Below are 27,711 nucleotides of genomic sequence, written 5' to 3'. Positions count from 1 at the left end.
TGTACGAAGGGCTATATAAATAAATTTGATTTTGATTTGATGTACGGCAGGACCAAATCAGAGAGATAGGTAGGAGCAAGCCCATGTAATGCTTTGTAGGTTAGCAGTAAAACCTTGAAATCAGCCCTTGCTTTGACAGGAAGCCAGTGTAGAGAGGCTAGCACTGCAGTAATATGATCCATTTTTTTGGTTCTAGTCAGGATTCTAGCAGCCGTATTTAGCACTAACTGAAGTTTATTTAGTGCTTTATCCGGGTAGCCGGAAAGTAGAGCATTGCAGTAACCTAGAAGTGACAAAAGCATGGATTCATTTTTCTGCATTTTTGGACAGAAAGTTTCTGATTTTTGCAATGTTACGTAGATGGAAAAAAGCTGTCCTGTCCTTGAAATGGTCTTGATATGATATCATATCATATCATATTGATATCAGGGTCCAGAGTAACGCCGAGGTCCTTCACAGTTTTATTTGAGACGACTGTACAACCATTAAGATTAATTGTCAGATTCAACAGAAGATCTCTTTGTTTCTTGGGACCTAGAACAAGCATCTCTGTTTTGTCCAAGTTTAAAAGTAGAAAGTTTGCAGCCATCCACTTCCTTATGTCTGAAACACATGCTTCTGGCAAGGGCAATTTTGGGGCTTCACCATGTTTCATTGAAATGTACAGCTGTGTGTCATCCGCATAGCAGTGAAAGTTAACATTATGTTTTCGAATGACATCCCCAAGAGGTAAAATATATAGTGAAAACAATAGTAGTCCTAAAACGGAACCTTGAGGAACACCGAAATTTACAGTTGATTTGTCAGAGGACAAACCAAAGAGTCAGCACACCCATAGAGACTGCCAGAGGTCCGGACAACCGGCCTTCTGATTTGACACACTGAACTCTATCAGAGAAGTAGTTGGTGAACCAGGCGAGGCAGTCATTTGAGAAGCCAAGGCTATTGAGTCTGCTGATTTAAGAATGCGGTGATTGACAGAATCGAAAGCCTTGGCCAGGTCGATGAAGACGGCTGCACAGTACTGTCTTTTATCGATGGTGGTTATGATATCGTTTAGGACCTTGTGCCTGGCTGAGGTGTACGCATGACCAGCTCGGAAACCAGATTGCAAAGTGGAGAAGGTACGGTGGGATTCGAAATGGTCGGTGATCTGTTTAACTTGGCTTTCAAAGATTTTAGAAAGGCAGGGCAGGATGGATAAAGTTCTTTCACAGTTTGTGTCTATAGTCATGGCCAAAAATTGAGAATGACACAAATATTAATTTTCACAAAGTCTGCTGTCTCAGTTTGTATGATGGCAATTTGCATATACTCCAGAATTATATGAAGAGTCATCAGATGAATTGCAGTTAATTGCAAAGTCCCTCTTTGCCATGAAAATTAACTGAATCCCTCAAAAACATTTCCACTACATTTCAGCCCTGCCACAAAAGGACCAGCTGACATCATGTCAGTGATTCTCTTGTTAATACAGGTGTGAGTGTTGATGAGGAGGCTGGAGATCACTCTTCGAAAGCTTCCTCTGTCATCCATGGTTACCTGCAAGGAAACACATACCATCATCATTGCTTTGCACAAAAAGGGCTTCACAGGCAAGGATATTGCTGCCAGTAAGATTGCACCTAAATCAACCATTTATCAGATCATCAAGAACTTCAAGGAGAGCGGTTCAATTGTTGTGAAGACTTCAGGGCACCCAAGAAAGTCCAGCAAGCGCCAGGACCGTCTCCTAAAGTTGATTCAGCTGCGGGATCGGGGCACCACCAGTACAGAGCTTACTCAGGAATGGAAGCAGGCAGGTGTGAGTGCATCTGCACCCACAGCGAGGCGAAGGATGGCCTGGTGTCAAGAAGGGCAGCAAAGAAGCCACTTCTCTCCAGGAAAAACATCTGGGACAGACTGATATTCTGCAAAAGGTACAGGAATTGGTCTGCTGGGGACTGGGGTAAATAAGTTTTCTCGGATGAATCCCCTTACCCATTGTTTGGGGTTTCCGGAAAAAAGCTTGTCCGGAGAGAACAAGGTGAGCGCTACCATCAATCCTGTGTCATGCCAACAGTAAAGCATCCTGAGACCATTCATATGTTGGATTGCTGACGAACAATGCCTTTTCCAGCATGATGGAGCACCTTGCCATAAAGCAAAAGTGATAACTAATTGGCTTGGGGAACAAAACATCGATATTTTGGGTCCATGGCCAGGAAACTCCCCAGACCTTAATCCTATTGAGAATTTATGGTCAATCCTCAAGAGGCGGGTGGACAAACAAAAACCCACAAATTCTGACAAACTCCAAGCATTGATTACGCAAGAATGGGCTGCAGTCAGTCAGGATGTGGCCCAGAAATTAATTGACAGCATGCCAGGGCGGATTGCAGAGGTCTTGAAAAAGAAGGGTCGACGCTGCAAATATTGACTCTGCATCAACTTCATGTATTTGTCAATAAAAGCGTTTGACACTTATGAAATGCTTGTAATGATACTTCAGTATTCCATAGTTACATCTGGCAATAATATCTAAAGACACTGAAGCAGCAAACTTTGTGGAAAATAACTGTAGAGTGTCTCCCCCTTTTGAAGAGGAGGATAACCGTGACAGCTTTCCAATCTTTGGGTATCTCAGACGATACGAAAGAGGTACAGCTATTCTCTCCTATTCCATCTAGACCTATAGCCTAATTGCATAGACACACCAAATGTTTATCACCCAGAGAATGCTCAATGCAGTCCAAATTGCTCCCCCTCTTCATTATGAGGCTTCACCAAAAATTCTATTGAAATTGTAAGATAGTTGAGTGACCACACTAAAAATGGAAATACAAGTCCTCAAAGATGGAAGGCAGGCGGGAGGATCAGGTGGAACCATTCTAGCCAATGAGAGGGCAGATACGTGTGTGAACAACAGTCACAACTCTGATATTAAGTCATTTTTCTTTGTTGCTGAAATGCCTCGTGTCTAACTTATCAGTGCATTCATAACAACCAAACTATTTTGTGTGTGTGTGAGTTAGTTATGTTCTTATTTTGCTGAGTAAATAACTCACGGACACTAGAGAAGCTTAAAACCTCTTAGAGCTCCCCCCTACTTTGTGCAATTTCCGCCTGAAGACATACCCAAATCTAACAGCCTGTAGCTCAGGCACAGAACCAAGGATATGCATATTCTTGGTACCATTTGAAAGAAAACACTCGAAGTTTGTGTACATGTGAATTGAATGTAGGAGAATATAACACAATAGATCTGGTTTAGATAAAACAATGAAAAAAAACATGTTTTTTATTTTTGTATCATCTTTAAAATGAACAAGATAAAACAAACATTCAGAGAGGATGATGGGGACAATTTCAGTGGAAAGTATAAGAGGGCAACAGTACTTGTGCAAAGTTTCAGAATGATAACTTCCAAAATGAGTGTGCTACATGACATTTATCATGAAGTCACCCAGGTGTCCCACACAAGTAGCCCAAATGTACCCCAGTGGCCAAATTGGTGAAGTTATACATTTTGAAAAAAAAAACTATATACAAAATATCGAAATGGTATTCTAACACCCCCCCCCCCCCCCCCCCAATAATTATTGATTAAAAAAATATATGAAATAAAATATATACACATTTACAAAATAACTATTTACACACTTTCAATATTTGGAAGACCCTCAGTCCTCTGTCAAATCAAATCAATTTATATAGCCCCAGCCTAAAACCCCAAACAGCAAGCAATGCAGGTGTAGCAGCACAGTGGCTTGGAAAAACTCCCTAGAAAGACAAAAACCTAGGAAGAAACCTAGAGAGGAACCAGGTTATGAGGGGTGGCCAGTCCTCTTCTGGCTGTGCCGGGTGGAGATCACAGTGGTTGTCGAGGGTGCAACAGGACAGCACCTCGAGTAAAAATGGAAAGTTTAGGGTTCCATAGCCGCAGGCAGAACAGTTGAAACTGGAACAGCTGCAAGGACAGGTGGCTTGGGGACCACAAGGAGTCATCATGCCAGGTAGTCCTAACGCATGGTCCTAGGGCTCAGGTCCTCTGAGAGAGAGAGAAAGAGAGAATTAGAGAGAGCATACTTAAATTCACACAGGACACCGGATAAGACTCCCATTCGGAGTCAGTGTCACTGTGAAAGAAAATGTTCAGTTAGAATAGTTTCACATATGAGCCCTGTATCAACAGGTATAATAAACAAATATACAGTGCCTTGCGAAAGTATTCAGCCCCCTTGAACTTTGCGACCTTTTGCCACATTTCAGGCTTCAAACATAAAGATATAAAACTGTATTTTTTTTGTGAAGAATCAACAACAAGTGGGACACAATCATGAAGTGGAACGACATTTATTGGATATTTCAAACTTTTTTAACAAATCAAAAACTGAAAAATTGGGCGTGCAAAATTATTCAGCCCCTTTACTTTCAGTGCAACAAACTCTCTCCAGAAGTTCAGTGAGGATCTCTGAATGATCCAATGTTGACCTAAATGACTAATGATGATAAATACAATCCACCTGTGTGTAATCAAGTCTCCGTATAAATGCACCTGCACTGTGATAGTCTGAGAGGTCCGTTAAAAGCGCAGAGAGCATCATGAAGAACAAGGAACACACCAAGCAGGTCCGAGATACTGTTGTGAAGAAGTTTAAAGCCGGATTTGGATACAAAAAGATTTCCCAAGCTTTAAACATCCCAAGGAGTATTGTGCAAGCGATAATATTGAAATGGAAGGAGTATCAGACCACTGCAAATCTACCAAGACCTGGCCGTCCCTCTAAACTTTCAGCTCATACAAGGAGAAGACTGATCAGAGATGCAGCCAAGAGGCCCATGATCACTCTGGATGAACTGCTGAGATCTACAGCTGAGGTGGGAGACTCTGTCCATAGGACAACAATCAGTCGTATATTGCACAAATCTGGCCTTTATGGAAGAGTGGCAAGAAGAAAGCCATTTCTTAAAGATATCCATAAAAAGTGTTGTTAAAGTTTGCCACAAGCCACCTGGGAGACACACCAAACATGTGGAGTCAGCAAAAGACCTGAGACTGGGACGGAGATTTGTCTTCCAACAAGACAATGATCCAAAACATAAAGCAAAATCTACAATGGAATGGTTCAAAAATAAACATATCCAGGTGTTAGAATGGCCAAGTCAAAGTCCAGACCTGAATCCAATCGAGAATCTGTGGAAAGAACTGAAAACTGCTGTTCACAAATGCTCTCCATCCAACCTCACTGAGCTCGAGCTGTTTTGCAAGGAGGAATGGGAAAAAATGTCAGTCTCTCGATGTGCAAAACTGATAGAGACATACCCCAAGCGACTTACAGCTGTAATCGCAGCAAAAGGTGGCGCTACAAAGTATTAACTTAAGGGGGCTGAATAATTTTGCACGCCCAATTTTTCAGTTTTTGATTTGTTAAAAAAGTTTGAAATATCCAATAAATGTCATTCCACTTCATGATTGTGTCCCACTTGTTGTTGATTCTTCACAAAAAAAATACAGTTTTATATCTTTATGTTTGAAGCCTGAAATGTGGCAAAAGGTCGCAAAGTTCAAGGGGGCCGAATACTTTCGCAAGGCACTGTATATAGAGAGTACAGGGAACATAAGGTTGAATATATTATTATGACCTGCTAGATCTGTCTCTTTTATATTATGTTTTATATTATGACAGACCAGCTAGATCTACTGTCTCCATTTCACTTTGGCCATTGTTGTGGGCCTGCCCTCCCCTCAACAGCCTCAAATAGGCTATTTCATGTGGGTTGGGGTGGGGCGGCAGACACGCATCTCACATTTCATGACATTACATGTTTATATATTGCTTCTAAAATAAATAAAAAATCACATAATTTATATGGTTAATTTCAAACAAGTGCATTAGCATGATAAGAACTTACCAGTCCAAAACGATGTCCTCTCCCGTTCAACAAATATTCCTCCACAATCGCTAAATGAATCGTCCTACAACAATCTCTGTCTCATTTTCTCAATCAATTTATTCTAAAATTGTGTGTACATCTGTATATCTAGACTTAGATTTAGCTTTCCCTGACTTAGTCGCCATAATGATTGATATACAAACAGCTGAATCTGCGCGTTTACCAAACAATGCAGTGCGTAATACAGTGGTGCAAAAAAGTATTCAGTCAGCCACCAATTGTGCAAGTTCTCCCACTTAAAAAGATGAGAGAGGCCTGTAATTTTCATCATAGGTACACTTCAACTATGACAGACAGAATGAGAAAAAAAAATCCAGAAAATCACATTGTAGGATTTTTTAAATGAATTTATTTGCAAATTATGGTGGAAAATAAACTTTTGTTATTGACCAAGTACTTATCTAAATACTTTGTTATATACCCTTTGTTGGCAATGACAGAGGTCATATGTTTTCTGTAAGTCTTCACAAGGTTTTCACACACTGTTGCTGGTATTTTGGCCCATTCCTCCATGCAGATCTCCTCTAGAGCAGTGATGTTTTGGGGCTGTTGCTGGGCAACACGGACTTTCAACTCCCTCCAAAGATTTTCTATGTGGTTGAGATCTGGAGACTGGCTAGGCCACTCCAGGACCCCTGAAATGCTTCTTACGAAGCCACTCCTTCGTTGGTGTGTTTGGGATCATTGTCATGCTGAAAGACCCAGCCACATTTCATCTTCAATGCCCTTGCTGATGGAAGGAGGTTTTCACTCAAAATCTCACGATACATGGCCCCATTCATTCTTTCCTTTACACGGATCAGTCGTCCTGGTCCCTTTGCACAAAAACAGCACCAAAGCATGATGTTTCCACCCCCATGCTTCACAGTAGGTATGGTGTTCTTTGGATGCAACTCAGCATTCTTTGTCCTCCAAACACGACGAGTTGAGTTTTACCAAAAAGTTCTATTTTGGTTTCATCTGACCATATGACATTCTCCCAATCTTCTTCTGGGTCATCCAAATGCTCTATAGCAAACTTCAGATGGGCCTGGACATGTACTGGCTTAAGCAGGGGGACACATCTGGCACTGCAGGATTTGAGTCCCTGGTGGCGTAGTGTGTTACTGATGGTAGGCTTTGTTACTTTGGTCCCAGCTCTCTGCAGGTCATTCACTAGGTCCCCCCGTGTGGTTCTGGGACTTTTGCTCACCGTTCTTGTGATCATTTTGACCCCACAGGGTGAGATCTTGCGTGGGGCCCCAGATCGAGGGAGATTATCAGTGGTCTTGTATGTCTTCCATTTCCTAATAATTGCTCCCACAGTTGATTTCTTCAAACCAAGCTGCTTACCTATTTCAGATTCAGTCTTCCCAGCCTGGTGCAGGTCTACAATTTTGTTTCTGCTGTCCTTTGACAGTTCTTTGGTCTTGGCCATAGTGGAGTTTGGAGTGTGACTGTTTGAGGTTGTGGACAGGTGTCTTTTATACTGATAACAAGTTCAAACAGGTGCCATTAATATAGGTAACGAGTGGAGGACAGAGGACCCTCTTAAAGTAGAAGTTACATGTCTGTGAGAGCCAGAAATCTTGCTTGTTTGTAGGTGACCAAATACTTATTTTCCACCATAATTTGCAAATAAATTCATAAAAAATCCTACAATGTGATTTTCTAGATTTTTTTTCCTCATTTTGTCTGTCATAGTTGAAGTGTACCTATGATGAAAATTACAGGCCTCTCTCATATTTTTAAGTGGGAGAGCTTGCACAATTGTGTTTCTCCTTCCGGGATGAAACTTCAAAAACGAATGACTCATTACGCTGGAGCTTACTACATGGGTTGGTCTTGCAACACATAAACATGACCTATTGCCGTTTAGCTCAGCTCATTGGCTATCTACCCAGCTATATTTCAAGAGGATTAGTGGTCATTGGGTTAAAAGACAGTCAATCAACGAAACAGCGGGCAAATCATTGGTGCACAATGATGTCATGACTTGTCTTCAAATCGGTTTCTTTCAGTCAATACGTCCTGCGAAATGGCCCATCAGGTTTGATTGTGTTACAAACAAACCAGTTGATTGCAGTGAAACCAAACATGACTGGAAAAGTCACGTTCTGTGTGGGTTATTTACCTGGAATGTGTCGTCGAAAATGGAATGAGACGGAATTCACGACACAAGCGGTTCACAAAATGTTTCGTGTAGGCTATAAAAACGGATTTTATCAAACAAAAGATCATTCATTGTGTAACAATGAGCATTGGAATTGCCAACAGACAAAGATCGTCAAAGGTAAACACATTTTTTTAATGCAGTTTGTGATTATGTTAGGCCTGTGCTGGTTAAAATGGTTGTGTTTTATGGTGCTCTATGCTCAGATAATCGCATCGTATTCTTTCGCAGTAAATCCTTTTTTAAATCTGACAACGCAGTTGGATTAGCAAGATTCTAGGCTTTCGATACATGTGAGACACTTGTATTTTCATGAATGTTAAATATGACTTTATGTAGCGATCACCGTATGTTGTGGAATTTCAGCCCGCTAGCGGGTTCCGTGCGCAGAGAGGTTAAGGGCTTGTAAGTAAGCATTTCACAGTAAGGTCAACACTTGTTGTATTCGGCGCATGTGACAAATAACATTTTCTTTGATACTCTGCTCTCCACCTCCCTACTTTTTGAAGAGGGGGGGACCCCTTGTGACTTTTTTCACCTTTGTTCGCATTCCATTCTTTGCTGGGTCCAGTGGCAAACCGGGACTATTGCACCTAGACCTTTAGTGGGGGGGGGGGGGATCTTCCAAAACTTCAACCTGAAAAATAACAAACATCACGTAAAGGTAGACTCAGCGTGAAGCGACCCCATGCACATGTGCAGATACTGTGTGAGAGCGTAGTCTTGCATCTCTCTCATTTCAATTTTCGATCTATGGTGCTACTCGTGGTAACGTCATTTTGCTGAGTCTTATCTTTAATGCACAAGACATATCTAGCTTTAATGTAGGAGTAGCAATGCTTTTTGATGAAATCATGAATTAATCAAACAGGCCTGAGCCGCGCATCGGGCTGTCACTCACAAGCCCAGCATGGAACAATGCCATAAGCAACAACCGCTTAAACAACCTGTGGTAGCCTGTCACTGTCACCAATAGCAATGACAACACATCAAAGGTGACAGGCTCGTGGTGCTGAAAGGACACCGACTGTGATCTGCGCACTCTGTGTAGGATAACTATTTTTGTAAAACACATAGAGAGCAGTCACACACAGCATACTGATAAAAGCCACCCATTTAAAATAAGCCAGTAGGCCCCCAATAACAAAAACACAACAATTTTAAGCATATCCAAATCGAAATGTACAACTATTACTTCCCATTGCAAACATACTTTTAACCTCTAGCATTTAGCCATCCCGGATCTGGGATCGTGAATACAGACTCAAGCTCATTACCATAACACAATGTTAACTATTCATGAAAATCGCAAATGAAATGAAATAAATATGCCATCTCTCAAGCTTAGCCTTTTGTAAACAACACTGTCATCTCAGATTTTCAAAATATGCTTCTCAACCATAGGAAAACAATCATTTGTGTAACAGTAGCTAGCTAGCGTAGCATTTAGCGTTAGCATTAGCGTTAGCATCCAGCAGGCAACATTTCAACAAAAAACAAGAAAAGCCTTCAAATAAAATAATTTACCTTTGAAGAACTTCGGATGTTTTCAATGAGGAGACTCTCAGTTAGATAGCAAATGCTCAGTTTTTCCAAAAAGTTTATTTGTGTATTAGAAATAGCTCCGTTTTGTACATCACATTTGGCTACCAAAAAAACCCGAAAATTCAGTCCTCAAAACGCAAACTTTTTTCCAAATTAACTCCATAATATCGACTGAAAACATGGCAAACGTTGTTTAGAATCAATCCTCAAGGTGTTTTTCACATATCTCTTCGATGATATATCGTTTGTGGAAGCCTGGTTTCTCCTCTCTATCAAATGGAAAAATACTTGCACCTGGCGTTGCGCACCAATTTCGACGCAGGACACCAGGCGGACACTTGGAAAATGTAGTCTCTTATGGTCAATCTTCCAATGATATGCCTACAAATACGTCACAATGCTGCCGACATCTTGGGGGAACGGCAGAAGGTCTAAGCTTATTCCTGTCGCATTCACAGCCATATAAGGAGACATTAGAAAACAGAGCTTCAGAAATTCTGCTAATTTCCTGTTTGACGTTTCATCTTGGTTTCGCCTGTAGAATGAGTTCTGGGGCACTCACAGACAATATCTTTGCAGATTCTGTAACTTCAGAGTGTTTTCTTTCCAAAACTGTCAATAATATGCATAGTCGAGCATCTTTTCGTGACAAAATAATTGCGCTTAAAACGGGAACGTTTTTTATCCAATAATGAAATAGCGCCCCCATAGACTCAACTGGTTTTAACACATGTTTCACACAAGTTATTTTCAAAGAGATAGCTAACAGCTGCAAAAACAGTGAGCTGCAAATCACCAAATCATAATAATTTGATACTTCTTGTTGAAAGTTAATCTTGAAGGGTGTTAACAAATTAGCAAAAACAACCTCTTTTTGATAACACTTGTGGCTGCAGCTGCTATACATTACAACATAAGGTAGCTAGAGACCAGGATTATTCAGTCTTTTCTTGTCCAGGGACCCTGTAAATTATATATCTCTTTAATCCATTTTAAATTCAGGCTGTAACTCCACAAAATGTGGAAAGAGTCTGGGAGTGTGAATACTTTCTGAAGATACTGTTTTTAGTAAACATATTAACATGCACCATTAAATGAACGTATTCAACGAAACAGGAAACAACTACTGCATGTGTAAATTGCTTTGGAATAATGTTGCTCTTGACTCGGTTTCAATTGAAAAGTGGAATTTGACTACTGTAGGTGTTTCCACATACTCACTTCCTCCATATTAATACACTGTTCTTCAATCTCTTATCTTCTGTCTAGGTCAACATATAGGCTTTTTGTCTTTAGGTTTTGTGCGTATGCTGTACTATACTGTAAAACAGTATATATGTATATAAACAGTTTTTATGCTGTCCTGTGTGTGTGTGTGTGTGTGTGTGTGTGTGTGTGGACCTGACATGGTCATAATTTAATCATGAATTCACAGGTGGGTTCCTCATTAACGGGTGGCACCTGCGAGCATTTGTTATTGTGCTGTTAAGCTCAGCTCTTCAGAGTATTCAAGGCAAACAGACTCATTAGGGGTGTATTCACTTGGAACAACTTGGAAGCAAACGGAACGAAACTGGGAGGGACCTACCTGAATTCGTCCAATAGAAACCGTAGTTTCCGCTGCAAACTGTTGTCCTTCTGTGCAAAATGTTTTGCTACAGGTGACAGTATTCACGTACAAATGTGTTGTGGTCATTATTTGCCTGATAAGGCTTTATTACAGGATTATCACTGCTGATGCATAGCTTTGTTCTGTGTTGATCCCTGGTACTTGATTGAGAACCTAATCGGTTTGCATAGGTGGGTTAGCTGACAACCTAACAATGTTCATGCTTCAGTGGTGCAGAAGTCTGTGAGATGTTGTGATTCTGGATAGCCAGTTAGCTAACAACAATGACAAACTGCCATGTAGGGAATCGTACGAGACTCTTTCAGCTAGTTTCATCTTGTTCTTGATACCATGTCTTGTTTTGAGGTGTTGCGACGAATTTCATGATAATGAAATGCTCATGCTAATATGGCAAAAATTCTCTAGCTAGCTAACCAACAACTGTAACAATGTATTTCAGACAACAAGTGCTCATTGTGCAAATGTATTTGTTTTCAATAAATATTGGAGACGAAATATACACTGAACAAAAATATAAACGCATCATGCAACAATTTCAAAGATTTTACTGAGTTACAGTTCATATAAGGAAATCAGTCAATTTAAATAAATGCATTAGTCCGTAATCTATGGATATCACATGACTGGGTATACAGATATGCATCTGTTGCTCTGAGATACCTTAAAAAAAAAAGTAGGGGCATGGATCAGAAAACCAGTCCGTATCTAGTGTGACCACCATTTGCCTCATGCAGCTCGACACATCTCCTTCACATAGAGTTGATCAGGCTGTTGATTGTGGCCTGTGGAATGTTATATTTACTCCGAGCTGCGCTTCGGTAGGTTGGTGGTAGATGTAATGCCATGTTGCCCAACCGAGTCCTTTGAAGAATGTCTCTGGTTGACAATTGAATAGTAGTAGTAACGTCATTAGGTGATAGGCGGGATACTCTGTCTGTTCCTTCCTAACCCTCTTTTGCATCTGCTGTTGCTAACTCAACGGCTAGGAGGTATCACTTCTGTAGTGAATAAGAGTTCAAAGTTCATCCCATCCGCAAATAATTTCATATTCAAACATTTAAATTGAACAACAATTCCATGTGAATCCGATAACTCTGATGTGTAGGCTTTCCACTGTAGAGTTTGTCATCTTATCATTGTTGAGAATGTCTCAGATGACAACCAAACTGACATCATATTCATTAAGTACCACTGCATATGTTCAATTGTTCGGATTACCAGAATATAGTTAATTTCCCCCCACCTTCTGATGTTCCCAGAATCTCTATGTTAACCAAGGGTTTTGCAAATGTAACCTCAGTAGGGTAGAGATAGGAAAAGGGGGGAAGAGGTATTTATGACTGTCATTAACCTACCCCCAGGCCAACGTCATGACACCTGTCTGTTTTGCCCCATATGTTCCACACGTGTTAGGTTGGTTCTTAAGAAACAAAACCATCTATACCATCTACTATTTGGGATGTTAGTCCTTGGCTTTCACCAAGGGATAGCAGCTGAATTTTCCATATATCGTCAAGCTACATTTATCTCCATGTGCCAATGAGTTGGCTATGATTAGTGATTGGGGGGAAAATAGATTAGTTACATATCGGAATATTATTTTTTCATAGCTCGTTCTACATCTTTTTATAGGGAGCCAATTTGTTTTCAGCACTTATAACCATGTCTGAACAAAACTCGTTTTCTCATGGCTCTCTCTTGTCCCTTTGCAGCAGACATGTTTGAGCAATTTGTTTGGAACATCGAATCGCAATACAATCACAGTATCGAATCGCAATACATAGAATTGTGAGAATCGCAATACACACCGTATCGGCACATAAGTATCGTCATAACATCGTAAGGTCCCTGGCAATTTCCAGCCCTAGCTAAGATGTGACCATCCAGCCACTAATTGCTCTTTCAAGTTAAGCTACTACTGAAATAAAAAATACTGTAGCAGAGACTGTTTTATAGATTCTGTCTCACATCTACCATCGCTGGGGGAAATATGTTTGTAGATTGTATTTGGGTGAAGGGAAGTTGTAGGCTATTCAATACTTTTGACAGTCAGATTTGCATGAAGCCAACCAACCAAACAAACAGGGTCAAGGGTTGGTATTTTCCTCGAATCTTATCTCTTTAGTGGTGAGTTCTGAGCCTGTTTATCTGCCAAGATTGAAGATGTGATATTCCTCTGTGACATCAGCAAATACTCTTTCCCAGGGGCCAGCGTGTTACCTCTACTATCTGTAGTCAGACACCATGACACAACACACAGATTCGTGACTTGCTGTTCCGAACCCACTGTCTTCAACTATTAAGCCTGGCAGATTGATTAAAGCACTGACGGTTCCTCCACCACTGCTTTCTGATCTCATTAGGCCATTACATCATTCATTATCTCATGTGGAAATTTCAAAAGGTTGAAGATGAACACTTCAATGTCAGTGTCCAGAGATGTTATTTTCCTGGTACTAAGGGAGGAAGGTTAAACTGAAGTCAAGGAGAGCGAGAAATCACATGGAAAAGACCCCTGTTGATAGGGCTGGAAGCTGTTAAAAAACTGTGGAAAATTGGCCAATTCAACTGTCGCAAGCTGTGCTTGTGGAATATGGTTAGTTAATACCACAACAGAGAAATGTTAACTAACACTAAAATTATTGCTCCAATGAACTAAATTTGATGCTGGCTTCTAACTTAAGGAAAAGCTTTTACTAACTAAAACTACTCTAGTCTTTTGGCAAACTGACCTTAGACTGGCAAATTGTACCTCTATAAGGTCACTGTACTCTCAGTTATCTTAGTGGATTCATTACTTCCTATAGAAGGCCCAAAGACACGTGCATTGTTTTCAGAATCCTGTAATTGACCTTAATTGCCAATTTCCCCTCAGAAACAGGATAAATGCAATCATACAGCAGATTGATGGCTCTGCAGTGGATTTTGATTTGATTGCTTATTCTCATTTGTATTGAAAACCTCAGATAATTTGACTGTATATGGGTTGTCATCTATCTTGTTTGAGTTTGTCAAAAGTACCAATGGCCTTGTGCGTTATCATGAAAGAAGGAAGCTTACTTCTTTTTACAACTTAATATTTTGCAGCCAAGATGGAAGCCTGTTAAGTGTTCCCTTTCCTACAAAGTAGGCTATTTATTTATTTCCTAGAAGACTAAAAAGCTATACCCCTATCAGGCCCGTATAGTATGAATTGTAGATACTTTCATATATCCTCTTCTTTAAAGGCTCGGTCTTTTCATGTATTCTATTGTGACATTTTGACAATTGAGGGTTTGCTGAAAGACTAAAGAGAGACCTTATTCCACGTCTCAGTCACTGTTCCTATACATTGCTTATAGACTAGCCTACATGCCAGAAACAATAAAAACAATTTAATGCAGGTCACTGCAAACATTTTTTGAAAGTTAATTTAGCGTAATATTGAATGAGGTACATTGGAGTTAATGTAGGAGGCGCTAATGATGTGAGCCTCAACCACTTGTCAAATAAGTGACAGTGTGGTTGATTCATCGATGTGTGAAAATGCTGTCAGCGTCAGATAGTTTCCAACAAGTATGTCTAAAAGTTTGTTTTAAGAGGTGTCCTGACCATACAGCATTTAAAGAATCTGGACTTACTGTAGGCCAAAATATTTTGCCAACAGTATTGCAAACCTCACAGTAAAGTGAAACCTGCATTGCTGATGCTAAGAATGTAATCTCTAAACTCCTACTCATTCCCAGCATCTCCTCTGCCAATCAAGTTGTCCAAAAATGTAACCGATCCCCAACATAGGTCGCTTTAGCTGGTTGCTCTCGCTCCACAGTACTGGAGAACATTCACGTAAAAAAAAAACCTGAACAAAGAGACTTTGTCTCTGCTTCTATAAGTAGCTTCTGTGTTCTATGAGACTGCAGGTGTTGTCTAAAGCCTTCAAGGCAGTTTCACACACAGGCCTACTACATACAAACGAGTAGGCCTATACCTGAATAGAATTGGGAAAACAGTCTATTATAGTAATATGAAAAGTATTCCAACACATCAGAACACTCAACCTCATGAAAGGCCTCAGGGAGCCTAGTTCATGTTTGCTATAACCAGTATTACGTGTTTGTGTGTGTGTGTCTGAACAGTGTTGAACTGCAGCTGCTTGCTGTTAATTTTCACACTGGTATCGCCAACTTGTCAAGCATGTTCGGTAAAATGCATTCTATGTGGCTTTGTGGGGCAGATAGTAGGCTAGGTGATACAGGTGAGAGAATAGTGTTCACACGTTTTATTCACCATTGTTCTCAGAAGGTAACGTTCCGTAATGGAAGATTACCGTTTCAAATAAAGCATTGTCCCAGAAAAGCAAAAACACCCAGAGGGAAGGAGGAGGGGAAAGCAAACAAAAGGTTGGCCTGAATATGTTTGCATGACTGGAATGTCATTTTGACATTCTTACTTGTAATGTTGGTTGTGGTGGCTTATGTTGATTCAACATGTTCAAACAAATATACTTTAGGCATAGAAAGAGGAAACATGGTACGCTCACTGTTGAAATGTGCTCTATATGCAAACAGACTGTCTATATAATATGGCACAAATAAGCCTAGCTTATTGGTTCAAGTTTAGTTACCTGAGTAACATTTTAAATTCCTTCCTTTGTGTGTTTGAGTTGTGGTGATAAGACTGTGTGGCCTAGGTGAGACGTTAAAACAATTAGTTCTATAACAGGATCTGACCCGTTTTCAAATCCCCATGAGCCCTCCCCAGTGTGTTTTCTACTATGTGCATCCAGCTCCCTGCGCTATGTTTACTGTGCACCTTTTCTGACTCTGGTTGCCTGTGTTTCCACCACTTGACAGTGTGTCCTTTTCAACAAAAAAAATGAAATTTTCCAATGATATCCATTGTTCTTAAAGGATGAATAAGGTAAATGGATGGAGATCAGATCTTTTTGTGTTTTGCGGACACACGCTAGCTCAGAATGGGTGGGGTTCAGGGACTCCGTTCAAGCCAGAGAGCGATAGAGAGACCAAGAAGGAAGGAGGAGGAGTCTGAGAAAGAGAGAGCCTTGTTCAGAGGAACTGCTGCAGAGCTGTTCTTTCTCTCTCAGAGCCACATGTGTTTTGTGATTAGAGCAGGTGAAGAATGAAGAGGAGGCACAGGGGAGATAGGGGTAAGTCCTATGGCACAGGTGTTTATGCTTACATAATTATTTCTATCTCCGACCGGGAACTTTAGAACCTGGAGGAATGAATGTGACTCTTCAACATTCCAACCAATGTTATTATAGTTTATAGACTTTTCCTTGAAATTCAGTTTAGTTAGGTTTAAGATCTGATTTACTTGTTTTTTTGTGTTAGGGACCGGAAGTAGCCTGTGTGTTTAATGTTAAATGTCTTCTATGTATAGTGTTTCGATTTTTGGGGATGTAAGGTTTTGCCACTGTGGAGCAGTAATACATACGTTGATGGGTCAGGTCAGAGGTTAGGTTCTTTTTCAAGGGGGGGCTGAACACATTGATTCCACGTGTTTTTCTGCTTCTCATTAAGAAATATTATGTTTGGGTCTTGGAGGTGTGGTTTGATGTGGTTGTGTTACGTTCACTATATCGTACCCTGGCAATTAATGTTTGTCCCTCCTTGAGTCACCACATCCACAGCATAGCCAATACCATTTCCTCAAAATAGTCAGAATTAATCCAAGATAAACCAATAAATCTGTAATTTATTTTGATGTTTTGCAGTGGATGTGTTAGCCGCACAATTTTACATCTAGCTCAGGTGTTTGGTGCAGTATTTCTGAAGTAAAAAGACGTGCATGGATAACTTAGTCAGTGCACTGCAGACAGTATTGATTCCGCTTCTGCTGTCTGTGCTTAGAACTGATTTCTGAGAACATGTCATCAACTTTATCAGCAAGCTGTCGACCTATTGTAAATAAAGCACAAGCAACACGCTGTTTCAGTGCCCAAAATCACTAGCTAGTTAGCTAAGTTCCATCTATGTTTGTCAATGAAACTACATAGTAGCAGGCAGGCCGATCAATATACAATATATGTCTATACGACAATGAGACAAAATAAGGAAGTGGATAGAATTATATGATTATCAGTCAAATTAACAAATGTATATAATATTAATTACTATGTACGGTGACTTCAGAAAGTTTTCATACCCCTAGACTTATTCCACATTTTGTTGTTACATCCTGGAACCAAACATCTAAAATTTGGACTTGTCAGACCAAAAGACATCTTTCCACCGGTCTAATGTCCATTGCTCGTGTTTCTTGGCCCAAGCAAGAGTCTTCTTCTTATTGGTTTCCTTTAGTAGTGGTTTCTTTGCAGTAATTTGACCATGAAGGCCTGATTCACACAGTCTCCTCTGAACAGTTGATTTTGAGATGTGTTTGTTACTTGAACTCTGTGAAGTAACTCTAATGTAGCAGAGGTAACTCTGGGTCTTCCTTTCCTGTGGCGGTCCTCTTGAGAGTCAGTTGCATCATAGCGTTTGGTTTTTGCGACTGCACTTGAAGAAACTTTAAAAGTCCTTGACATTTTTCGGATTGACTGACCTTCATGTCTTAAAGTAATGATGGACTGTAATTTATTTTTGCTTATTTGAGCTGTTCTTGCTATAATATGGACTTGATATTTTACCAAATAGGGTTGTCTTATGTATACCACCCCTACCTTGTCACAACACAACTGATTGGCTCAAATGCATTAAGAAGGAAAGAAGTTCCACAAATGAACTTTTAACAAGGCACACCTGTTCATTGAAATGCATTCCAGGTGACTACCTCATGATGCTGACAAACCTTTGACTGGTTGTGTGTGTGTGTGCGCTTTTGTTTGTACAGTGTACTGTTAATTTGTCAAAGATAAGTTTCTGTATAGTTTTAGTTTTTCAAACGGGTTTGTGAATAGTTTTTATTTCAGTTTATGAACGTCTTTCATTAGTAGTTTCGGTTTACTATAACCTTGCTTCCAACAACATGTTTGTCAGCGAGACTGTCTATTGTTTCTTTGTCAACCAGTCTATTTGGCCTGAATTGGTTAGTCTCATCCCTGAAACATACGTTTTAGAATTGTGAATGAGTCACTCTGCTACTGGCGCCCTGTTTGTGTACTTGGCATGCTTTGGGGGGAAAGGTTAAACTCTGGTCACAGACACAGCCTTTTGCTTTTCTGCCTTGTTAGTTACTCAGTGGTGTAAAGAACTTAAGTGATAATACTTTAAAGTACTTCTTAAGTCGTTTTTGGGGGTGTCTGTACTTTACTATTTATATTTTTGACAACTTTTACTTCAATACATTCCTGAAGACAATTATGTACTTTTTGCTCCATACATTTTCCCTGACACCCAAAAGTACTTGTTACATTTTGAATGCTTAGCTGGACATGAAAATCGTCCAAGAAAACATCCTTTGTCGTCCCTACCACCTATGATCTGTCCCTAAACACAAATGCTATGTGTTGGAGTGTGCCCCTGGCTATCCGTGGAAAATAAAATACAAAATTGTGCCATCATGTGTTTAATATAAGCAATTTGAAACAATTTATACTTTAAGTATATTTAAAACCAAATACTTTTAGGCTTTTACTCGGGTAGTATTTTACTGTGTGACTTTCACTTTTACTTGAGTAATTTTCTATTAAGGTATCTTTACTTTCACTCAAGTATGACAATTGAGTACTTTTCCCACCAATGTCGTTACTCTTTCATTCCACGGCCAAACCTCGAAGGGAAGAATTTACAGCATGAAGCAGTATGGTTGGACTATGTATCATTGATGCGTTTTCCACTTGTCCTTGTTTCATTTTGTGATCCAAGTAATTTTTTCCAGCATCAGAAATGTCAGCGTTCTGCCATGTAGTCTGGTGTCTGGCCACTAGTTTTATTAATGAGGGGCTGTAGGCCTAAAAACATCTTTGATTTTAAAAAGCTCACGTTATTTCCATATATATATATATATATAATGTATCTAGGACCGGGACAATACCAGCATCACAATACTTGTTAGTATTGTGGCAAGGAAACAAAACTTGAAGCCCTAATGTTGGAAACAAACATTATATTGTCATCCAGAGTCATATTTATATATTTTCCATGCTATAGCACACACATTTTGACATACAGCATGTTTTTAAAGGACCAAAGAGTTTGGTCTGCTTCGTGTTTTCATGGAAAACATATACTAGAATCATCACAACCCTAGTTGTATCTGCCATGACTTTTCATTATTGGCTGTAAGTGTGCACACAAAGCTGTGTCAGATGGTTGAGTAAGAATATACATGATTCTTCTAACACAGTTTGGTGTTCACTGTTTGTATGAGTCGGACAGCAGGTACTGTTATGTCACTGTGAATGCCGAGCATCAGCTACAACACTATTAAGTAAACACAATTACACTGCCATATGAGCAGTTCAGTTACTTTGCTACATATTTTTTTACATTTTTGTAATTTAGCAGACACTCTTATCCAGAGCGACTTACAGTAGTGAGTGCATACATTTACCCCTGTGGAAATCAAACTCACAACCCTGGCAGTGCAAGCGCCCTGCTATAATACCAACAGAGCTACACGGGACTATTAGATTGCTGATGTTTTGCAAGCTGTTGGAGTGATGAAATTACGGTTTCCTTTATGCCTCTCCTGCTGCTATGTACAACTATAGACATGGCATATCAACTTACCATTGGAATTACAGTGGCATGAAGTACTCCTGAATCTTCAAAGTCAACTGTCGAGTTATTTTCCAACTCTTTGTTTTTAATTTTACGAAATGTGTTGTATTTAAGTGTTCTGTGTTCATTGCTCCCGGGATACTTCCGTTCCGAAGTTGGTTGAACAGCAGTAAACTGACCACCACTACCTGTAAACATACCCTCTCTCCGTAGACAGTAAATTGCAAAATAATCTTTGTCCAGTCGGTCAATGCAGTGCTTGTAAACATTGTGTAAAGTTGTCTGTGTATTTACTCATCATGACAATGCTAGGCCTTTCCTTATAACAGGTAGGTAGCCTAGTGGTTAGAGCGTTGGACTTGTAATCGGAAGGTTGCGAGATCAAATCCCTGAGCTGACAAGGTAAAAAATCTGCCGCTCTGCCCCTGAACAAGGCAGTTAACCCACTGTTCCTAGGCCATCATTGAAAATAAGATTTTTTTCTTAACTGACTTACCAAGTTAAATAAAAGTTTAAAAAAATACTCACACACTTTGGGACAATGCTTTATTAGAAAAAGTAGTCTCATTACGGAACGTTACCTTCCGAGAACGATGGTGAATAAAATGCGTAATCACCATTCTCTCACCTGTATCACTTGGTCTACTACTTGGCCCACAAACCCACATAGAATGAACTATGCAAATATTTACTCAACATGGTTGGCCAGTAGACAGCATGCAGCTGCAGTTGAACACCTTTGGGTAGAGAGTTCAGACACATGGTGAAGTTAGAAAGCACAGGGACATGATCTTTGCAGCGTATTTTCTCTGGTCGCACAGAAAAGCAGTTCAGGCGGGTGTTCTCATGGTTTCCATAGACCAGTCTGGGGGGGATCCTTACTGCAACAAATGGTTTAAGGGGAACTAAACTATTTTTTTAACCTGTGTGGGGTAAAAAAAGTATATATATATATTTTAACCCATGCAAACTTATAACTAGTTATTCCTTTGTTCAGGTGAAGGGTGGCTTTGCTCATCCTCACATGTTGATTTCATATGTTTGCATCTTACATTTAAGGCTGCCTTATCCCATGTTTTAGTATACTTTCCCTAGGGTCCATTACATCCAGTGGTGGAAAAAGTACCCAATTGTCATACTTGAGTAAAAGTAAAGATACCTTTTTTTTAATAGAAAATAACTAAAGTAAAAGTGAGTCACCCAGTAAAATACTAGAGTAAAAGTATTTGGTTTTAAATATACTAAAGTATCAAAAGTAAATGTAATTGCTAAAATATACTTAAGTATTGAAAGCAAAAGTATAAATCATTTCAAATTCCCTTAAGCACTTTGTTTTTAAAAAAAAACTACGGATAACCTGGGGCACACTCCAACACATACATAATTTACAAACAAAGAATTTGGGTTTAGTTCGCAATAGGGATGACCGGGCATGTTCTCTTGATACGTGTGTGAATTGGAGCATTTTCCTGTCATACTAGCCATTTAAAAATATAAGTAAAGTACAGATACCCCCAAAAACTACTTAAGTAGTACTTTAAAGTGTTTTTACTTAAGTACAAACATCTGCTATCTGAGCAGCTAACCGATCGCTGCAGCTGTACATAGTCTATCGGTAAATAGCCCACCCATTTTTACCTACCTCATCCCCATACTGTTTTTATTTATTTAATTTTCTGCTCTTTTGCACACCAATATCTCTACCTGTACATGACCATCTGATCATTTATCACTCCAGTGTTAATCTGCTAAATTGAAATTATTCGCCTACCTCCTCATGCCTCAAGCCAGCAGCATACCACCCTGCATACCACTGCTGGCTTGCTTCTGAAGCTAAGCAGGGTTGGTCCTGGATGGGAGACCAGATGCTGCTGGAAGTGGTGTTGGAGGGCCAGTAGGAGGCACTCTGTCCTCTGGTCTAAAAAAAAAAATATCCCAATACCCCAGGACAGGGATTGGGGACACTGCCCTGTGTAGGGTGCCGTCTTTCAGATGGGACGTTAAACGGGTGTCCTGACTCTCTTGAGGTCATTAAAGATCCCATGGCACTTATCGTAAGAGTAGGGGTGTTAACCCCGGTGTCCTGGCTAAATTCCCAATCTGGCCCTCAAACCATCACGGTCACCTAATAATCCCCAGTTTACAATTGGCTCATTCATCCCCCTCCTCTCCCCTGTAACTATTCCCCAGGTCGTTGCTGCAAATGAGAACGTGTTCTCAGTCAACTTACCTGGTAAAATAACGGATAAATAAATAAATAAATAAATATAGACTCTCCTTTTTTTCTACTGTGTTATTGACTTGTTAATTGTTTACTCCGTGTGTAACTCTGTGTTGTCTGTTCACACTGCTATGCTTAATCTTGGCCAGGTCGCAGTTGCAAATGAGAACTTGTTCTCAACTAGCCTACCTGGTTAAATAAAGGTGAAATAAAAAAATAAAATAAATAAACTTTGCACCACTGATTACAGCTCTTGTCCCCATGCAGTGCCATTAATTTGAATGTTGGTTATCCTTCCACAATGTCACAATGGATGGCAGAAATGTCAGGTCAGGTATCACTAGATTTGATTTATTACCCGATTTAAGGGTATTCTGTGCATCTTTCATACGGTCTGGATGCCTTTGGAATACTGTACAACAAAAGGAGTTTGTATTGAAAAATGCCCAGGTCAGGGGAGATACCTATTTAGGCCATCCCTAGCTGCTGGGCTGCTCAGTCCTGACCCTGGGGGTCTGACTTACTGTTGTCACTCTGGCCTTGCTCTAACACACCTGAAACCAATAATGAATGTTTAACTAAGATCCAAAAGTCCTCCCTCCCTCCCTCCTTTTGGCAAATCTGACCACGACTCCATTTTGTTGCTCTCAGCCTTTAGACAGAAACTAAAACAGGAAACAACCCTGCTCAGGTCTGTTCAACGCTGGTCCGACCAATCTGATTCAACGCTTCAAGATTGCTTCGATCACGTGGACTGGGATATGTTCCAGATAGCGTCAAACAACAACATTGATGTATACGCAGATTCAGTGAGCGAGTTTATTAGCAAGTGCATCAGTGATTTTGTACCCACGGCAACAATTAAAACCTTTCCCAACCATAAACCGTGTATTGATGGCAGCATTTGCGCAAAACTGAAAGCGCAAACCACTGCTTTTAATCAGGGCAAGGCGAATGGAAACATAACCAAATACAAACAGTGTAGCTATTCCCTCCGCAAGGCAATCAAACAAGCTAATCGTCAGTATAGAGACAAAGTAGAGTCGAAATTCAACGGCTCAGACACAAGGTATGTGGCAGGGTCTATAGTCAATCATGGACTACAAAAAGAAAACCAGCCCCGTCGTGGACCCAGATGTCTTGCTCCCAGACAAACTAAACAACCTCTTTGCTCGCCTTGAGGACAGTGCAGTGCCACCATCACGACCCGCTACCAAAACCTGCGGACTCTCCTTCACCGCAGCCAATGTGCGTAAAACTATTAAACGTGTTAACCCTCACAAGGCTGCCGGCCCAGACGGCATCCCTAGCCGCGTCCTCAGAGCATGCGCAGACCAGCTGGCTGGTGTGTTTACTGACATATTCAATCATTCCCTATCCCAGTCTGCTGTTCCCACATGCTGACCACCATTGTTCCTATTCCTAAGAAAGCTAAGGTAACTGAGCTAAACAACTATTGCTCCGTTGCACTCACTTCCGTCATCATGAAGTGCTTTGAGAGACTAGTCAAGGATCACATCACCTCCACCCTCCCTGACACCCTAGACCCATTCCAATTTGCTTACCGCCCCAATAGGTCCACAGACGATGCAATCACACTGCACAATGCCCTAACCCATCTGGACAAGAGGAATACCTATGTAAGAATGCTGTTCATCGACTGCAGCTCAGCATTTAACACCATAGTACCCTCCAAACTCGTCATTAAGTTCGAGACCCTGGGTCTCGACCCCGCCCTGTGCAACTGGGTCCTGGACTTTCTGACGTGCCGTCCCCAGGTGGTGAGGGTAGGAAACATCTCCACCCCGCTAATCCTCAACACTGGGGCCCCACCAGGGTGCGTTCTCAGCCCTCTCCTGTTCTCCCTGTTCACCCATGACTGCGTGGCCATGCACGCCTCCAACTTAATCATCAAGTTTGCAGACGACACTACAGTGGTAGGCTTGATTACCAACAACGACGAGACGGCCTACAGGGAGGTGGTGAGGGCCCTCAGAGTGTGGTGTCAGGAAAATAACCTAACACTCAACGTCAACAAAACGAAGGAGATGATCGTGGACTTAAGGAAACAGCAGAGGGAGAACCCCCCTATCCACATCGATGGGACAGTAGTGGAGAAGGTGGAAAGTTTTAAGTTCCTCGGCGTACACATCACGGACAACCTGAAATGGTCCACCCACACAGACAGCGTGGTGAAGAAGGCACAACAGCGCCAGAAGGCATCACCGGGGGCAAACTACCTGCCCTCCAGGACACCTACACCACCCGATGTCAGAGGAAGGCCAAAAAGATCATCAAGGACAACAACCACCTGAGCCACTGCCTGTTCACCCCGCTATCATCCAGAAGGCGAGGTCAGTACAGGTGCATCAAAGCTGGGACCGAGAGACTGAAAAACAGCTTCTATCTCAAGGCCATCAGAATGTTAAACAGCCATCACTAACATTGAGTGGCTTCTGCCAACATACTGATTCAAATCTCTAGCCACTTTAATAATAAAAAATTGGATGTAATAAATGTATCACTAGTCGTTTTAAACAATGCCACTTTATGTAATGTTTACATACCCTACATTACTCATCTCATATGTATATGCTGTACTCTATAGCATCTACTGCATCTTGCCTATGCCGTTCGATCATCGCTCATCCATATATTCATATGTACCATTTCTTATTCATTCCTTTACACTTGAGTGTATAAGGTAGCTGTTGTGAAATTGTTAGATTACTTTGTTAGATATTGCTGCATGTGTAACAGTATAGACAGTATATCCCCTCGCCCCGACCCTGGCGCGAACCAGGGACGCTCTGCACACAGTCACCCTCGAAGCATCGTTACCCATCGCTCCACAAAAGCCGCGGCCCGATTGAAACGCCACTAGCGCGCATGTGACCAATACAATTTGATTTGATTTGAATAACAGGTGGTTTGAATTTTTGTGAGGGGGGGGGGGTATTGATATTTGTGGGTCAAACTTTCTCACTTATCATTATTCAGGATTATCCATAATCATGGTAGCGTCCACATTCATGTAGAAGTGTTTAGAAACATATTATATTCTTATTTACAATAAAAGTGACCCCAAAAGGGTCATATTAGATTGTGTAGAAATGCAGGAAATTATCTTTAGATGCCCAAAACATTCTGAGAGAGGACCCCCAGACCATCCACCAGGTTGTCCCTCCACTTCTAAAACCAAAGTTGTACCCCCGAGTTGAATACATTTGTGGTTTTCCCCTCAGCAGCATGGCTAAAGTCTGCTGTGGAATTATAACACTGGCTGCCCTGTAAGATAATTCAAGGAGCAAAGGTCCACCGCACGCAGCTGACTCGGTGACGGCAAATCTCTAATCTCTCTCTCTCTCTCTCTCTCTCTCTCTCACACACTTACACTCCACCTCTGTGGGTTACCCTTTCCCCTACTTCACTCCTGTCGTGAATTGCCTCTCACACTGAGTCAAAACAAGCTACATACAGTGGGGCAAAAAAGTACTTTGTCAGCCACCAATTGTGCAAGTTCTCCCACTTAAAAAGATGAGAGGCCTGTAATTTTCATCATAGGTACACTTCAACTATGACAGACAAAATGAGAAATACAATTCCAGAAAGTCACATTGTAGGATTTTTAATGAATTTATATATTTTTAAGTGGGAGAACTTGCACAATTGGTGCCTGACTAAATACTTTTTTGCCCCACTGTACAGCCAGCCATTACAAAGAGCATTTTATAGCTGTTCAAATCTGTCATTCATGGTGGTGGGCTAACCTGTTGTTTTGGACATGTTGGAATGTTAAAATAAGTTGTATTTTTTGCTCATCAGTATCATCAGAGTTGAAGCCTTGCCAGTTGTATTCATGAAAGCAGGCGTATCCCAGTCTGTAGGGCGGTTGGCTGAGGTAAGGGTTGAATGGTTCTGTTGGCTGCTTGCCCTGTGACTGGGGTGGGACCCAGTGCTGAGCACTGACCCTCAGCCTGGCTGATTTATGAGTTCCTCACTGAGCCTCCAGAAACACAGCCTTGGCCTCCAGCTGAACCATGGACTCCCTGAAACATAAGCAGGGACACCCTGTGTCCATTGCTGTCAAAACCAATTATAAACACACCCCAGCCAGCAGATGTGGATTGTTGCAGTTTATACTACAGTGGATACAGTGAGCTGTTGCTGTTGTGCTTTAAGTTAAAGCAATAGAGGCATACTGTTGAGTGGTGGTTGCTACAGCTGAAAAAACAGGAAACCGAGAGTAGTGGGGTAATATTTACAATATGTGCATACCTCACATGTGACCTGTAATAAGACTTTGCAATTAATATGTTAACAAAGTCTATTAAATAACCAAGCAATATTAATGTAGAAGTTTTTGGGTGGCAGGTAGCCTAGTGGTTAGAGCATTGGGCCAGTAACCGAAAGGTTGCTAGATCAAATCCCCGAGCTGACAAGGTAAAAATCTGTCATTCTGCCCCTGAACAAGGCTGTTCCTAGGCCGTCATTGTAATTAAGAATTTGTTCTTAACGGACTTGCCTAGTTAATTTTTATTTAACTCCATAAAGATTATTTAGCACTATTTAAGAGTCTATAGATCAGTAAAAGTAATAGAAAGGTCTGAGAATTGTCTATATCAAAGGCAGATATTTAATACCATTGTAAAATGAACAATACATTATACAAGGCATAAAGCTTAAGTTACAAAGCATTTCAAGGCCTTATTCTGGGCATGATCACAGAGGGAGAAAGAGAAGTCCATGCTCCAAGAATCCCAGGGGCGGAGAGCAAAAGAAAGAGGGTATATCTCACCAGCGCAGGTCAGGATCAAAGGGAAGGAGACAATGCATCTGAGAACCCTTTTTATAACAGTTGTTTGGATTCAAAATCTCAATTCAACAGCATTACTGTTGAGTTAACCTCCAATCAGATATCAGACGTACAGGATGTAAAGACAACAGAACCTCTGCTACCCAGTGAGACAGAATGGGGGTTACACCATGCCCAAACTGGATGCGCGGGTGCGTCCGCCATCGTGCGCAAATTGATTTTGTCCCCCCACACCAAACGCGATCACGACACGCAGGTTGAAATATCAAAACAAACTCTTAACCAATTATATTAATTCTGGTTGAAAAGCATTAAACGTTTATGGCAAATTAGCTAGCTTGCAGTTGCTAGCTAATTTGTCCTTTTTAGCTAGCTTGCTGTTGCTAGCTAATTTGTCCTGGGATATAAACGTTGAGTTATTTTATCTGAAATGCACTTAGGTCCTCTACTCTGACAATTAATCCACACAAAACGGTCAACTGAATCTTTCTAGTAGAGGTCGACCGATTTATGATTTTTCAACACCGATACCAATTATTGGAGGACCAAAAAAGCCGATACCGATTTAATCGGCCGATTTATAAAAATAAATGTATTTGTAATAATGACAATTACAACAATACTCAATTAACACTTATTTTAACTTAATAAAATACATCAGTAAAATCAATTTAGCCTCAAGTAGATAGTGAAACATGTTCAATTTGGTATAAATAATGCATAAACAAAGTGTTGGAGAAGAAC

General features: G+C 40.7%; 1 protein-coding gene across 2 annotated transcripts in view; it reads left to right on the top strand.

The window, feature by feature from the left end:
* Positions 1-27,711, top strand: part of LOC110528949 (phosphatidylcholine:ceramide cholinephosphotransferase 1) — a 50,286-nt gene that overhangs the window by 13,885 nt on the left and 8,690 nt on the right. The window contains exon 1 of one of the 2 annotated variants that reach the window (XM_021611124.2): positions 16,270-16,410. The exons of the other annotated variant lie outside the window; for it this stretch is intronic. The gene's annotated coding sequence lies outside the window, so the exon portion shown is untranslated. Of the gene's footprint in view, positions 1-16,269; positions 16,411-27,711 lie in introns of those variants that run through there. 2 annotated transcript variants of the gene reach the window in all.

This window comes from Oncorhynchus mykiss, chromosome 1 (genome assembly GCF_013265735.2).
Source record: "Oncorhynchus mykiss isolate Arlee chromosome 1, USDA_OmykA_1.1, whole genome shotgun sequence".
In the NCBI taxonomy this organism is placed as follows: domain Eukaryota; kingdom Metazoa; phylum Chordata; class Actinopteri; order Salmoniformes; family Salmonidae; genus Oncorhynchus; species Oncorhynchus mykiss.
This window is presented reverse-complemented; position numbering and strand designations above follow the sequence as displayed.